The sequence below is a fragment of the Bacillus rossius genome, chromosome 1, assembly GCF_032445375.1.
Source record: "Bacillus rossius redtenbacheri isolate Brsri chromosome 1, Brsri_v3, whole genome shotgun sequence".
Taxonomy (NCBI): Eukaryota; Metazoa; Arthropoda; class Insecta; order Phasmatodea; family Bacillidae; genus Bacillus; species Bacillus rossius.
Genome location: NC_086330.1, coordinates 193,757,667 through 193,775,710, shown reverse-complemented (window position 1 = coordinate 193,775,710; position 18,044 = coordinate 193,757,667). Strand labels below are relative to the sequence as shown.

General features: G+C 38.7%; 1 protein-coding gene across 1 annotated transcript in view; it reads right to left on the bottom strand.

Moving 5' to 3' along the window:
• LOC134527189 (uncharacterized) overlaps positions 1-18,044 on the bottom strand; it is a 524,754-nt gene that overhangs the window by 505,521 nt on the left and 1,189 nt on the right. The gene's annotated exons all lie outside the window — the stretch shown is intronic.

Genomic DNA, 18,044 nt, shown 5'->3' with positions numbered 1-18,044 from the left:
AGACAGTCGATACGCAATGCGCGGAGAGGAATGCTGACGTCTGGTTTTGTCTTGCTTCATGACAACGCCCGACCGCATAGTGCCGCAGTAACACAACAACTCCTTGCAAGATTTCGATGGGAAGTGTTTGATCACCCTCCTTACAGTCCGGATTTGGCACCGAGTGACTATCACCTTTTCCCCACGTTGAAAAAGTGGCTTGGAGGACGACGCTTCAACACCAATGATGAATTGCAGAGCACTGTTAAAATGTGGCTGAATAGGCATGAGGCATCATTTTATGCAGAGGGTATTGGAAAGCTGGTGCAACGGTACGACAAATGCCTCAATCTGCACGGTGAATATGTGGGAAAATAGAGCAAAGATGTGCGTTTCTTTTGACATTAAAATAATTTCCCAATTCATTCCCGTTTTTTTTTATTACAGCCGATCGGAGGTTGAAAGAAAATAACCCTCGTATGTATATATATATATATATATATATATATATATATGTCAATTCACTGTTATGCTTATGTAGAGTGACCCATAGAAACATGTATAAATGTTATTTACCATAAAACACACACTCTTGGACACAGGTAGCTAGATAATATTTATCAACACATAGGGATATAATCCAGGTTTTTTTATTAAGAATAAAATGGCTATTCATCAGGGACAACTAACATAAGTGTAGAGATAGAATCAATATTAATATAATTAAATAAAAATCACAGAAAAACAATCCTAACGATACTGAACATGACTCGTGGATATGCGCTTATGTAAATTAAACATCAGGATTATACGTAGCACACATGAATCGTTCACAAAAGTTCGTTAGAATAAGTTCAGAAAATCAATCAAATAATGTTTTTACGGACGCTTTCTTACATAAAAGAAAGATGTTTGAAATCTTAGCACAATTAATTAGTATGATTACTTTTAACGTTTATATTTGGGTCGTATTTGCCTTGGCTTAACTCAGTTTATATGGTAGAGACACGAAACTAGTACTCCCATTTCAACTCTGGGTATCACAAAATAAAATAATAATTTAAATCTTGGAAATAACAATTCATGACGTAGTTCAGGATAATAGACAACTTTTACACGAAAACTAGTCAGTTTGTAGTCAAATCGGAGTGATTTACGACGAAATTACATACAGCTGGGTACCTATGTCTATGGGTGAAACAAAATGCAATATCTTTACTTACAGATATTTCACTCCTAATAACATATCCGTCAGAATATGCCCTTATAATCTTACACATTATTTATTTACACGTGTTTAAGCTCATCCTGAGTGTCGGATGGCATAATATAGCTAGCTATCTTTCAAATTTAAAATAGGCCTCGCGCCTTTGCGTCGGCATCAGACGTCTTCATACAACCAATTTTCTAATTAATTAAGACGTTCTAGACACCTCACCTTTAAAACACGGCCTCTCATTGGCCGAACTCAAAATCGGTTAACGTAATTTACAATAAGAATACCGTAAATGACACTTATCAATACAATTGAAAACACAGAAATGCGGTAAATTTAAAACGAAAATTTCCAACTATGAAAATTTCTTAAAGTAATACCTCGAATAAAATCATCGTTTATTCGTTAAGTTCATTATTCCTTAGAGGGGTATTACTCAATTGACTGTCCATATAAGTCCATTTCAGGTCATAGAGCATAGCTCTCGTAGATATACATAATTAATAAATATATATTTAAATAACTTTTGCGGGCAAACAATATACAAAAAAATATAAATATAAAATTTCATAATAATAATAACAATCAAAATAATAAGTTTTTATAAATAATAATATCATTTAAATAAATCATTACTTTCTGTGCATTCTGAAACTAGTAACAGCACAGAATGTTTACAACAATTGCGTGTGTTGCATGAAGTCAATCGATATTAGTGAGACTGTACGACGGAGAGGGATGACCCAGTGCTTAGACGCTGAACTTGCTTTCTAAAAAACACAGGTTCGATTTCATAATCCAACCATTCTGAATTCGATTTTCCATGGTTCCCCGAAAAAAACTTCAGTCGAGTAGAATTCAGAGATGGTTTCTTACTATAGGTCGAGGCCCTTGTAGCCTCACGTGTTAAACACTCGAGGGGAACAAGGAGTAGGAATGGAACAGAGTGTGGCGAAATGTCATCTAAAGGTGTTACAAATCTATGGTAACAACACATTTATTATCGCTTATACATGAATTTATTCATTACAACTTCATTAATGACAAAAATGTAAACAGTTGATATTTGCGGCGTGGCTCTGATCCAAAAGTCTGCGAACAGAAACGTTTAAGAATTATTGCCACGTGAGACACGTGAATGCAGCTTAACAAATTCACTTCACAATTGCCCGTGGTCTCATACTTGCCACCGCGCTTGGCGCTGGGTACATCGTCAAAACAAAAGCTAATTTACAAGCAATTAACGTACATAAATTTCCAGAGTGCAAATGAAAATATATAACAAGACCCCTCGACTTATGGAATATTATGCGACACACCTCTGTCAATGCGCAAGTTAGCATACATCAGCATAATCATTATTATCATTTAGCTAAAATGCTATTTATACACAACATGACTAATACAAAAAGGAACACTATACATGTTTTCACGAGGGTACGCAGACCTCTAATTATTAATATAACAGGTCGTCGAATTAGATTACTCTTGTCGACACGTATTTCTGCGGGCAAGTACTTATTCATCGATGCAGGGGTTACCATTGACTATCTCCCCAAACTATCGTAGCGGGAGAAATGCTCGTCGGTGTGGGGACTGGCATTATTCTTCACGTGTCGCTGCCGGGCTTCGCACCTAAGTGTTGTGTGTCCAGTCAGATGAAAAGTCTTTCATCGGGACTCACAAGCTCACACCACCGTCTCCAAGCCTTGCCTCCGTCACCACTGCCCCTCTTTTCACTCTAAGTTTTCTACCCACTCGGTCTATAGGTGTCTACGACGAAACAGTACTTTACCAAGTGGTAGCTTCTTCCGACGGGCAGCGTGACGGCAGGCTGGCGAGACGTGTTGACAGTGTAGCTTGCTTCGGCAGCAAAGGCCAGCAGGGCCTCCGGCTGGTGTCGCTGGTGGTCGCGACGAGTCTCCTCCCTCAGCGGAAAATGGGACCCCTTTTATACTCTGTGAACTGCTAGTAACGAACATGTCAGATTGTTCTCGGTCGGGGCAACCGGAACAGGCGCCTTCGGCGATGTCCGGTTGGCAGCCCGCCAAAACGAGCCTCCCCGAGGGCTCCCGAGCGGCTCCGAGCATCATGTGCGCAGCGCGCGAATACTTAGCTTGTGCTGGTTGCATCGGCGCGCGGTTAGGCGCCGCGCGACACATCTTGATGTGCGTATGCGGAGCACACGCAACACCCTTACAGTCCTGAACAGCCCTGATTGTTTGTAGTTTCCTCTGTAATGACTTTGCTGTCGACAAAACGTCCAGTCCAGTGGCTTGTCTTGGCTGGACTTAGCTTTTCTTCAGACTGCTCGAGGCAAAAGGGGGAGAAAGAGGCCCGGCGTCTTGTGCCTGCACTTGATAAAATGTCTTCTATGGTTAATATTTCAGGGTTTTTTTCTTTCTGATATGTAACATCTTAGCTCGGTAAACGGCATTTAATAGAAGTAATTTTGTATGGAACAGAAATGTGTATCCACGGTGCTGCCATATGTGGTGGATGACGGGAATAAAAGATTATAAAGCCAAAGGGACACTTTACAGTATTAACTGTTTAGTGAATATTAATAATATGGGCAGAATTTAATAAAAATTCCTTGTTGATAATCAGGTCAAAAACCATGGTATATTATTTTCTAAAGTCTTTTTCGCTTTTATTGAAGCCGTTTCATTATAGAGTTTAACATTTCACTCTGCAAATCAAATTTTTTGATAGTCGACGTAGCTGCTCCGGCAGCGAATTCTAACGGCGGTTGCGGAAACTAAAGTTGATTCGCTTTAAGACATGTATTTGAAAACACAATTTTCGTATATTTGTCACGCTCTGGCTTAATTAAAAGAACTGTACGTTAAAATTAGTGTTTGAATTTAATATCATAAGTTTATTTGTAATGTGAGAACACACAAATTTGTTCGTTGCCGAGGTTAGATGTTTACATATCACTGGCGAATAATGAAAGACTCACTCGCATTTTTAAAATACTTGTCATAGAAAGAAGTATAATATACGGTACTAGTACTCTTACTGGTAATGATGTGTCTGGTGTGTACTTGATTAAGAAAACACGTTGAGGTAGAACAGTTTCTCTCTGTACTAATACTTGTTGAATTTAGATCTATTACTGTTATAATTATAGTTGGGCGCCTTATATATCCTATACTTTTTTCACACCATTCACATATTTTATTATATTCTCAACCTATCTCAGTTTTATTTGTATTTATTAGCAATTTATGTCAGTTGTATCAATATTCTGGATTTTATCCCCTGGTTATCTTGATACGATCACCTTACAACACCATAAGTAAATCTGTACCAATAGAACAGAAGGTAAAGGTAAAGGTATATATATATGTATATATACTGTAGTAAAAAGGTCTTGATAGTTTGGGGCACAGGACACAAAACACATTTAATATGATAACACTACACTTACACATGCATATACGCTTACAATGACTTAAGAACTAAAGTATATACAATAACACAGACGTTGATGTAGTTTGCTTTGGATTGACAAAAACTTAAAATAAAAATATATGGTTGTTGTTTAGTGTGATTAGGGCAGACCAGGTGATGTTTAACTGGATCAAACTGACAGGATATACGGTGCGATAAATCATTTCAAAATATCTTTACTTGCGTTCGAAATTAATATAGGTCCAGAAAATGATTAACACAGCTTTAAATATTTCTTAATTTAGCTTTATGCAGTTGTATCACAATTAATTATTATAATGTACCACGGCTAGTTAGTTCAGGGAGAACGACGATTACTTGACAAACAGCCCTCTGGTATATTATTCCAACTTACGATGTCCTCGAAATGTTAATTAAAAATGCTATAACTGAATTAATTACAATTATCTTCGATATGTAGCACAGCTAGTAATGCAAAACAAAGTTACCACGATGTTACTTAATTGTTAGTGGTGTGGCCCCGGACCACATTTATACTATTTTTATATTTTTGCCTTTATTGGTTTTAGGGATTTATTTCCATTTTAAAGTACTGTTTTAATTTTGTAAAACTCAGTTGCTGTTTTTTTGTTTAATTATTTAATTATTGTGATTATTTCTTTTTTTTGTTATTCTTTGTTTGGTTTCGTTATAGTTTTGTTACTATTCAATATATCGATTGTGTTTCAATGGCCGGCTACTGGGAGCGATACTTCGCTTCGCCTATGACGTCATCAGTGCCTGAGTGCCGGCGGTGGCAATGTGAACTGTGGGCCGCGGGACTGTTGGACTGGGAGTCGCCGCGACTGGACGTGTGGAGGGACCACGCTGTGAGAAAAGAATAACTGCTTCAGTAGTATAGAAAAGGGGCCCCTGAAACAGGGTCCAGGGTGTGGTGTCGGTGGTGTTGTCGGCCATATTGGATAGACACGTCACGGCGGCCATCTTGGATGAATGTAACGTGACACAGAACAACGGGACAAGTTTGACCTTGACATTTCACCCTCAAAATTTGCCAAAATTGGGCAAAATTTGCCCAAAATTCCTCAAAAACCGCCAAAATTTCAATTTTTTTGAAAAAAATTCCGCCAAAAAATTTCAAAAAATTCCACAAATTAAAAATTTATCTTTTCGAGGTAAAAATTCCCGTTTCGAGGGAAAATTTCCCGTTTTTAGTCCTTAAAAATCCCGGCGGCTAGAAATGTCCATATGTAGACTTAAGCATCCATGTCGACAGCCTCCGATAAGCCTCTGACGTCATCATGGAATATGTCATCTTGGATAATGACGTCACCGTTGCAATTTTCGTTACGGTCGCCATCTTTAACTTTTTTATTTACTATCCGATTTTAATGGAAAAAAAATTAAAATTTATAAAAAAATTCACTTAATAAAAATTTAATAAAAAATATTTAAAAAAACAAACATTTACGACATGGAGCTCGGAGTCGTCGGTTCGAACCAGACGAGTGCAAAAAAATTAAAATGACGACCGATCCTTCCTCTGTGGTGGGTGCTGGCATACTGACTCCAACCACTTATTTCAAAGCATATATATCATCACCTAGTATGACGCCATGTCCGCCATCTTGTCTTCGATGCTGGAAGCCATCATCATTATATCGTCGGCTAGAGTGCGCTGATGACATGTTAGTTTAATTCGTATCCGCTAGAGTGCAATAATCAATTATTGCTGTGACACCCGCCATCTTGAAATTCGGCTGCCATCTTGAAAATCCGTAATTATTTAGCAAGAAATTCGGGAAAAGTTCCAAAATACATTAAATAAATCACTCATTAATTTACATATTGATTCGAGACATAATTCGATACCTGAACGATACAAATAATCTTAATTTTTATGTAAAAATACCTAAAAAATGACAGGTTTGAGAAAATAAAAACACCGCAAGATCTTTCACTCACATAATATTTATTACATAATTTCTATTCTACTACAGAATCACTTGCGAAAGCCAGCAATCTTATAAACATTTAACCCTGCATAGGCGTGAAATGACTAATTCTTAGCTCCAATCGGTTTATACAAAACAGAGTCCAACCAGATCCTTTAGAGACATAGTCCTCCTCATCTTGACAGAGTTTCTGGATACCTTGTTCAACAGTTTGCTTGACATCGTTATAACTGTAAATTACTGCAGCCGATGTCTTGAATGCACACTTCTTCACTTTGTCATCGAATGGATAATGCTTTCCATATATACAGTCCAGCCACAAGTTATATTTCAAAGGTCCGTTTGTTGCTACGTCATCAGTAAGCTGATTTATTATGTCCTGTCTGATATCATCAAGAAAATTACAAATGTCCTTCGACTCACTTAACGTACTTGGATAAAAGTAGTCTTTCAATGTTCCACGAAATGCAGACTGCGCCAAGTAGAAGCCATTATCGTTCACTTGTAATGCTCCAATCACAGTCTTAGGTTTATTTTCATGTTCAGATGCCACAGTAATCGGTTGCTGCACATCGGTTTTTTTACTTGTACGCTCACGAGTCACCAATCTAAACTCAGGAGTCGTAATTGCTGCAGGTAGTTCTGCAGTAGGCGCACGGACTTCACCTTAACAGTTTGTCGCATGTCGGGGCAAATTATCAATTCGAGTAAACCATTTATGACACTCGTCACAGCGAAACTTCATGCGAGAAGGATTCTTCGTACATTTACTCCTCTCATGTCTCCGTACATCATGTGGAAATGCAAACGTCATGTCGCAGTAGCCACAAGGATGCCTAGTTGAAGACAAACCCGAACCAGATGTCGCTGTTACTGCAACTGTACCATTTCCAGACATACTCTTATGCACATCAATGCACCGTTGTTGTATAGAAAAATTTACTTTCTGCCGCACTGCAGGACCTTTACATGTCTCCAAGTGATGCTTCAAATTAACATTTCCTGTAAATTGCTTGCGACACTTAATACAACCAAGCATTTTACGATAAGGGTTCTTGGCATTTTCTCTCTTCTCCTGTCGACGAGCATTACTGACGTTTGAGAAAATCTTGTCACAGTAACGACATCGATGTTCGTTAGTTGTTGACGATTCGCCATCCATTGAAGTCTCCATCGAGGGCGAAACAGCGTTCGTCGAGGGTTCCGGTACAGCCAGCACTACCGGCATTAAAGTCTCTTCTTTTGGTGGTATCACGTCTGTTAAAATCTCCACCAATGTTGACGTCGTCGTTGCCAACGGGATCTGCACCTTCTCCATCGTAGCTGTCGTCAAGGTTCCCGTAGTCGACGGTACAACCTTCATCGAGTTCGACGTTAAAGGCGGTAAAGATACCATCGAGGTCTCAAGAACAGCTAATTGACACGACTCATGCACCAGAAGAAACAAACTAAGCGATCCTTAAACCGCCGACGACAGTAACAAACTGAGCATCCTGCTGTCTAGGACTCGCTCATATACATGCACCGTATGGAATAATACGCTAGTCAAATCAAGAAACATCTACAATAATACTATAGTCAAAACAACATTAAAAATAGAAGGACCATCAACAAAAGTCAGCACATTTGAAAGCACCGTCAACGAAAAGGCAACACATTTGGAAGCACCGACAACGAAAAGGCAGCACATTAGGAAGCACCGACAACGAAAAGGCAGCACATTCGGAAGCACCGACAACGAAAAGGCAGCACATTCGGAAGCACCGACAACGAAAAGGCAGCACATTTGGAAGCACCCTCAACGAAAAGGCAGCACATTTGGAAGCACCGACAATGAAAAGGCAGCACATTCGGAAGAACCGACAACGAAAGGGCAGCACATTTGGAAGCACCCTCAACGAAAAGGCAGCACATTTGGAAGCACCGACAACGAAAATGCAGCACATTTGAAAGCACCGACAACGAAAAGGCAGCACATTTGGAAGCTCCATCAACAAAAAAAAAAGGCAAATAGGAAGCACAAGTTACGAAATCTAAGTCTTAGTTAGAAATCAGAATACAAGTAATAAAAACATTAAATTTTTATAATTTAAATTATTTCTTTTATTTCTTTACATTATACAAATGCAAGTAAAACAAACCATTATTGTATGTAGCCAGCTTTCCTCAGTTCCATGGATCTACGAAGCTTCTAGAACATAAGTTTACGAGACTGCGAGTTAACAGGACTACAAGTCTACACGAGTACTTGACTACTTCTTAGCTCCAAAAGCTCCAAATGGCTCCAACAGCTCCAAATGGCTCAAAATGCTTCAAACGACCTCCAAATGGCTCAAACAGCTCCAACAGCCTCCAAATGCTTAACACAGCTCCAAATGGCTCCAAATGCTCCAAACGGCCTCCAAATGCTTGACAGCTTCAAAAGGCTCCAAATGCTCCAACAGCTCCAAATGGTTCCAACAGCTCCAACAGCTCCAAAAAAAGGCTCCAAATGCTCCAACAGCCTCCAAATGCTTGACAGCTCCAAATGCTCCAAATGGCTCCAACAGCTTAAAAAGGCTCCAAATTCTTCAAAGGGCTCCAAATGCTCCATTAGCTCCAAATGGCTCCAACAGCTCCAACATCTCCAAAAAAAAGGCTACAAATGCTTCAACAGCCTCCAAATGCTTAACACAGCTCCAAATGCTTCAAAAGGCTCCAATTATCGCACATGTCTTCGTCGGCATTTTCTCTTTTGCTCCCACTGCTCCAACAGCATTATGTTATATGATTCCATGGATACTTTGTTACGTAGCTACAGGTCTAAGAGGTTCCAATGCATCATGTTTACGAAGCTTCCAGAACACAAGGTTACGAGACTGCGAGGCTACAGGACTACGAAGCTTCCAGTACACGAGGCTACATGGCTACGAGACTACATGATTCTGACTTATTAAATGTAACTCTGAATAAAATGACAAGACTCATTAAGTAAATATCCTTCATGCAGAGATCGATTTCACACAAATAATCAGAAGCACTCGGAGAAAATCATTAGATGTCTAGCCAGGAATAACCAGAAGCACTTGCAGAAAACCATCAAATTATTAACAAGAATAATCAGGAGCACACGGAGAAAAACGTAATGACAAGAATAATTGGGAGCACACGGAGAAAACCATACACATATTGAAAAGAATATTCATAAGCAAACATAATAACAAGAATAATCGGGAGCACACAGAGAAAACCACCACACGTTTTCTTTGATATCATAAAATTACAGGGAGAAAAATATTTAATAAATAATAAAAAATTTAAAATATAAAAAATACAAAAATACATAAACAGATTCTGCTAGCTTGTAAACTTCTCATTGTTGAGCAAAGTTAGAGTTCTAGTACAAGCCAGAATTTTATGTATTTTTGTATTTTTACATTTTAAATTTTTTATTATTTATTAAAAAAAAATTTCCGTGTAATTTTATGATATCAAAGAAAACGTGTGGTGGTTTTCTCCGTATGCTCCAGATTATTCTTTTTATTATGTTTTCTCATGAATATTCTTTTCAATATGTGTGGTTTTCTCCGTGTGCTCCCAATTATTCTTGTCATTACGTTTTCTCCGTGTGCTCCTGATTATTCTTGTTAATAATTTGATGGTTTTCTCCAAGTGCTTCTGGTTATTCCTGGCTAGACATCTCATGATTTTCTCCGAGTGCTGCTGATTATTTGTGTGAAATCGATCTCTGCATGAAGGATATTTACTTAATGAGTCATGTCATTTTATTCAGAGTTACATTTAATTAGTGAATTTCTGCTAATAAATTGACACTTGCAATAATTTTACCAGGTGGAATTAAAGAAATGAACAACCATTACTCAGTCAAATAATATGCCATGAGACATCAGCGAAGCATTAACATGTAAGACGAACTTCCTTCTCCTTGGTGTCTAGCGAAGCCCTCCTTCTTTTGCGATCGTTAGTGAGCATCCCGCATCCCACATAAAATAACTAATTAATATTTAGCTGCAAGCAACACGTGGCTACATCTGTTGATGACAGCCAGAACTACTTGCATCAATTTGCTTTGCATTAGATAACCTAACTCTCACCACTGAATGGTGCTATTGTAATCAGTTAGAGTCATGTAGTCTCGTAGCCATGTAGCCTCGTGTCCTGGAAGCTTCGTAGTCCTGTAGCCTCGCAGTCTCGTAATCTTGTGTTCTGGAAGCTTCGCAAACATGATGCATTGGAACCTCGTAGACCTGTAGCTACGTAACAAAGTATCCATGGAATCATATAACATAATGCTGTTGGAGCAAAGGGAGCAAAAGAGAAAATGCCGACGAAAACAGATGCGATGATTGGAGCCTTTTGAAGCATTTGGAGATGTGTTAAGCATTTGGAGGCTGTTGAACCATTTGGAGCCTTTTTTTGGAGCTGTTGGAGCCATTTGGAGCTGTTGGAAGATTTGGAGCCTTTTGAAGAATTTGGAGCCTTTTGGAGCTGTTGGAGCCATTTGAAGCATTTGGAGCTGTCAAGCATTTGGAGGCTGTTGGAGCATTTGGAGCCTTTTGGAGCTGTTGGAGCCATTTGGAGCATTTGGAGCCATTTGGAGCTGTTGGAGCCATTTGGAGCTATTGAAGCTGTTGGAGCCATTTGGAGCATTTGGAGCTGTTGGAGACATTTGGAGCTGTCAAGCATTTGGAGGCCGTTTGGAGCATTTGGAGAAATTTGAGCTGTGTTAAGCATTGGAGGCTGTTGGAGCTGTTGGAGCCATTTGGAGCTGTTGGAGCTGTTGGAATCATTTGGAGCATTTGGAGCTGCTGAAGACATTTGGAGCTGTCAAGCATTTGGAGGCAGTTTCGAGCATTTGGAGCCATTTGGAGCTGTGTAAAGCATTTGGAGGCTGTTGGAGCTGTTGGAGCCATTTAGAGGTCGTTTGGAGCATTTGGAGCCGTTTGGAGCTGTTGGAGCCATTTGGAGCTTTTGGAGCTAAAAAGTAGTCAAGTACTCGTGTAGACTTGTAGTCCTGTTAACTCGCAGTCTCGTAAACTTATGTTCTAGAAGCTTCGTAGATCTATGGAACTGAGGAAAGCTGGCTACATACAATAATGGTTTGTTTTACTTGCATTTGTATAATGTAAAGAAATAAAATAAATAATTTAAATTATAAGAATTAAATGATTTTATTTCTTGTATTCTTATTTCTAACTAAGACTGAGATCTCGTAACTTGTGTTTCCTTTTTGCCTTTTTTTTTGTTGATGGAGCTTCCAAATGTGCTGCCTTTTCGTTCTCGGTGCTTCCAAATGTGCTGCCTGTTCGTTGTCGGTGCTTCCAAATGTGCTGCATAATTGTTGTCGGTGCTTCCGAATCTGCTGCCTTTTCGTTGTCGGTGCTTCCAAATGTGCTGCCTTTTCGTTGTCGGTGCTTCCGAATGTGCTGCCTTTTCGTTGTCGGTGCTTCCAAATGTGCTGCCTTTTCGTTGTCGGTGCTTCCAAATGTGCTGCCTTTTCGTTGACGGTGCTTCCAAATGTGCTGCCTTTTCGTTAATGGTCCTTCTATTTTTAATGTTGTTTTGACTATAGTATTATTGTAGAGGTTTCTTGATTTGACTAGCGTATTATTCCATACGGTGCATGTATATAAGCGTGTCCTAGACAGCAGGATGCTCAGTTTGTTACTGTCGTCGGCGGTGTAAGAATCGCCTAGTTTGTTTCTTCTGGTGCATGAGTCGTGTCAATTAGCTGTTCTTGAGACCTCGATGGCATCTTTACCGTCTTTAACGTCGAACTCGATGAAGGTTGTACCGTCGACTACGGGAAACTTGACGACAGCTACGATGGAGAAGGTGCAGATCCCGTTGGCAACGACGACGTCAACATTGGAGGTGATTTCAACAGACGTGATACCACCAAAAGAAGAGACTTTAATGCCGGTAGTGCTGGCTGTACCGGAACCCTCGACGAATGCTGTTTCGCCCTCGATGGAGACTTCAATGGATGGCGAATCGTCAACAACTAACGAACATCGATGTCGTTACTGTGACAAGATTTTCTCAAACGTCAGTAATTCTCGTCGACAGGAGAAGAGAGAATGTGCCAAGAACCCTTATCGTAAAATGTTTGGTTGTATTAAGTGTCGCAAGCAATTTACAAGAAATGTTAATTTGAAGCATCACTTGGAGACATGTAAAGGTCCTGCAGTGCGGCAGAAAGTAAAGGTTTCTATACAACAATGATGCATTGATGTGCATAAGAGTATGCCTGGAAATGGTATAGTTGCAGTAACAGCGACATCTGGTTCGGGTTTGTCTTCAACTAGGCATCCTTTTTGCTACTGCGTCATGACGTTTGCATTTCCACATGATGTACGGAGACATGAGAGGAGTAAATGTACGAAGAATCCTTCTCGCATGAAGTTTCGCTGTGACGAGTGTCATAAATGGTTTACTCGAATTGATAATTTGCGCCGACATGCGATAAACTGTAAAGGTGAAGTCCGTGCGCCTACTGCAGAACTACCTGCAGCAATTACGACTCCTGAGTTTAGATTGGTGACTCGTGAGCGTACAAGTAAAAAAACCGATGTGTAGCAACCGATTACTGTGGCATCTGAACATGAAAATAAACTTAAGACTGTGATTGGAGCATTACAAGTGAACGATAATGGCTTCTACTTGGCGCAGTCTGCATTTCGTGGAACATTGAAAGACTACTATTATCCAAGTACGTTAAGTGAGTCGAAGGACATTTGTAATTTTCTTGATGATATCAGACAGGACATAATAAATCAGCTTACTGATGACGTAGCAACAAACGGACCTTTGAAATATAACTTGTGGCTGGACTGTATATATGGAAAGCATTATCCATTCGATGACAAAGTGAAGAAGTGTGCATTCAAGACATCGGCTGCAGTAATTTACAGTTATAACGATGTCAAGCAAACTGTTAAACAAGTTATCCAGAAACTCTGTCAAGAAGAGGAGGACTATGTCTGTAAAGGATCTGGTTGGACTCTGTCTTGTATAAACCGATTGGAGCTAAGAATTAGTCATTTCAGGCCTATGAAGCGTTAAATGTTTATAAGATTGCTGTCTTTCGCAAGTGATCCTGTAGTAGAATAGAAATGATGTAATAAATATAATGTGAGTGAAAGATCTTGCGGTGTTTTTATTTTCTCAAACCTGTAATTTTTTAGGTATTATTACATACAAATTAAGACTATTTGTATCGTCTAGGTATCTAATTTAGTCTCGAATCAATATGTAAATTAATGAGTGATTTATTTAATGAATTTTGGAACTTTTCCCGAATTTCTAGCCAAATAATTACGGATTTTCAAGATGGCAGCCAAATTTCAAGATGGCGGGTGTCACAGCAATAATTGATTATTGCACTCTAGCGGATACGAATTAAACTAACATGTCATCAGCGCACTCTAGCCGACGATACAATGATGATGGCTTCCAGCATCGAAGACAAGATGGCGGACATGGCGTCATACTAGGTGACGATAATTATGCTTTGAAATAAGTGGTGGGAGTCAGTATGCCAGCACCCACCACAGAGGAAGGATCGGTCGTCATTTTTATTTTTTTGCACTCGTCTGTTTCGAACCGACGACTCCGAGCTCCATGTCGTAAATGTATGTTTTTTAAATATTTTTATTAAATTTTTATTAAGTGATTTTTTTTTTAAAATTTTAATTTTTTTTTCATTAAAATCGGATAGTAAATAAAAAAGTTAAAGATGGCGACCGTAACGAAAATTGCAACGGTGACGTCATTATCCAAGATGACATATTCCATGATGACGTCAGAGGCTTATCGGAGGCTGTCGACATGGATGCTTAAGTCTACATATGGACATTTCTAGCCGCCGGGATTTTTAAGGCCTAAAAACGGGAAATTTTCCCTCAAAACGGGAATTTTTACCTCAAAAAGAGACATTTTTAATTTGTGGAATTTTTTGAAATTTTTTGCCGGAATTTTTTTCAAATTAATTGAAATTTTGGCGGTTTTTGAGGAATTTTGGGCAAATTTTGCCCAATTTTGGCAAATTTTGAGGGTGAAATGTCAAGGTCAAACTTGTCTTTTACGCTGTGTCCCTTTACACTCATCTAAGATGGCCGCCGTGACGTCACAATCCAATATGGCGGTCAACACCACCGACACCACACCCTGGACCCTGATTCAGGGGCCCCTTTTCTATACTACTCGCTTCGACTCTGCACCGGCCAGCCTATGCCGGGACCACCAGTGATGGGGCCTTGCCTTGCCCGGAGGCGTATTGAGCTGCGATACCTTCAAGAATGACGCTAAGGTAAATAGGTGACACGTAGCATTTGATGTAGCGGTTGTGGATCAAGAATATAATATTCATAAGAAGCATAGTTTTACAATGGGCTATCATCTACGAAGCACGTTTTACAGTGGGCTGTTACTGATTAGACTTACCCATTAGATATGCTGAAAATATAACGAGTGAAAACAACTTAGCATGACTTTGATTAATTTTCAGTGCGCACAACTTTGTATGAATTTACATCATTACGTCAAGATATTTGCAATTTAAATTTGGATTCCTTTTTTTTTTTTTTGCCCACGGAACTAAACATTTTCAGTGAGGGCCCCCCGCCCCGGCGTAAAGAGTGACAATACACGCCACCTTTGACTGAACTGTATATATTTTGTGAAGGTCACGACTAACAGCTGATCGTCTTTAAGCAGCAAGACGTGAAAGTATTAATCGACGTGGGCAAATATAAATCCGGCTCCCAGTAGGACATTTGAACTTTCATAACAATACAGTTTTTTAAACTGCATTTTGTTATATTTATTCCTATGGTATCAGTATTTTCTGATTATTTTTTTAGCGTTATATTCTCGTTATATTAATTTTAAAGAAGAATTAGGTAAATGCCATGTATGATTCTTTAATTTTTTTTATGAGGCCTGCAAATGATGTTGCCGATATTAAAACTTTGCTTCGTATTACTCTGCTTTTTCATTTTAATAAGCCAAAGTCTTGCCGTGTACTTTTGTGAATATAATCCATTTGATTGCTCGACCACTCGGGTGGACTTTCTAGAGCTTTATGCATATTTCAGCTTTTCTTTTTTTTTTAGTTTTGATAATTACCCAGGGTGAGTCGAGGACGGTACCCCCCTTCCTATTTGATCGGAAGGCGGGTTTCAGTGGCATTACTAAGAGAAGCGTGGCTTTAACGGTTGATGGCTTAGGCTTCCATCGAAATATTGAAATAATTATGTACAACATAGTTACTTCATGCTACATTTACTCACGGCACGCCTTGGTATAGTGTAGATTCTGATGCACAATATATTATCACAACACGTAATAAATCTATATTTCTATACTTATATTATACAGCTGAAAAGTTTGTTTGTTTGTTTGTTTGTTTGAACGCGCTAATCTCAGGAACCACTGGTCCGATTTGAAAAATTCTTTCAGTGTTGGATAGTACATTTATCGAGGGGGACTATAGGCTATATTATATTATCAATAACATTAGGGATCCTTACTAAAAGTCCAATTTAGAATCAAATGCGTTGGAGGGGGTTAGATACAACATGCAGTACACGTACGAAGTGTGTGTTGACAATGCCGCAGGTGCTAGAAGTTTATTTCCTATTGCCTATTTTACATTGTTGCCACGCACTAGATGCCTTATCATTCTTAATTTTCCCATACAAGTAAAAAACACCCGTGTGATATTAACAACGAAGCAATCAGTACCCTCTTAAAAATTCAATTAGTATTTAAATACTTATCACTTTAAATCGCAAACCTAAACTATTGTTTTTCCTCTCTCTGTGGTTAGTTTGTTTATTATTGCCCTTTTTTTCAAGTTTATATATTTCACAGACTTGAAACTTCACAGTAATGTTCCCTATGTTATGCAGGATGACATTTTCCTAAAATTAGATCCCATGGGTGGTTAAAAGCAGGCAACAGTGGGTACTTTGTCTGCATGAGAAAAGGATTTTGCATTGTTCATGCCTTCTGCGTCTCCATGGTAACGGGCATTGCGTGGCAGTGGCGTACCCACAAGGAGGGGCATGTATAATGAGCGGCGCAAGAGTGATCTGCCTGTAGACTGCCGTAGCGAAGTACGGGTACATCAGTTGTACGTTGCCTGCACGAGTCGGGAAACCATCGGTGCTATTCATTTTCTCTCCGGTACATTATGCAGCATTGTAATAAATTTTCACTGAATTTTTTTTTACCATTACTGTAAAAGGGAGGTGTGGCTTAATTTTTTTCCATTAGTATAGCCGTGCGAAGCCGGGTCGGGCAGCTAGTATTTTATATAATATCAAAATTTCTACACGGTGGCGTCGGGCTAAGCCTTACGATGTACGCCTCAGACATTTCTTTCTCTCTTCTAATACTTCCTCCCTGTTGAACAAAAGTCTTATTGTTAACTTAAAATCTGGTTGCTGATTGGCTGCTGTAAGAACATAACAGGAGGCCTTCGTACACATGTACGCAGCAAGATACAGCTAAGTGATAATAATTAATAAACTTACAATAAATGACAGTTAAATAACAAAATAACATAAAGTAATTTAAAATAAATCCAGTTCAGGATAGATAGCAAACTTATGTGATGTAAATGCCGGAATGTCTATTGTTGATGCAATATAAATAAGAGTTCAGATTGTTCGTGGCTGGATCTCGTAGAAACATATTTAACAATATAAAATTAACTCTTACGTTACAATACTAATATCTTTACATCTAACAATTAATTTCACAATAATAAATAAACAAAATCTGAACGAAAACCATGTTATCGTACAATAATTAATTATTAAGTTATTTTTAATGTTAAGGGATTGAATAACACTAAAAAAATTTTAAGGGAGCTTTACCGGTTTATTGAGGAAGGTTAGTCCAAACCCGCGGTTCTGCCCCCACCCCAGAAGGCCATCATGTATTTGCCCCTGCCGGAAGATATAAGCTATAACCCCTCCGTGTGCGCAGAAAACAATAGTATGTCTATATTAGGGTTGCGGCACACAAATGGGGTGTGAGGTCTCTATGAGTGCTCCTAGAGACTGTTGTATGTAAAAAAAGGCCTTTATATGATAAAAAACGAGCATAATTTAAAACATTTAAAAATATTAAGTACAGGCTGTAAAGAGTAAGTAGAAGTTCCTCAAGAAGATTAAGAAAACACTATCACAGTAGAGATATTTAATCTATCATATTCTCCAAGTACAATTAATATAACTGTTGAGCTATTTGCCTTGAAGAATGGAAATTGTTTAATTACTTAAGCCACTTTATATTTGGTGCTTGAACTGGAAACCTTTACTTGCCAATATCATTGAGTGAAGTAAACTGTGATTTTGATAAAAGTTTTAATATAATAACATTTCAGTAAATGAGAATAGTCACTCTTACTTAAACAGACTAAAATAATTAATTAAGGAAACTGGGAAACCGAAAACCAGTGG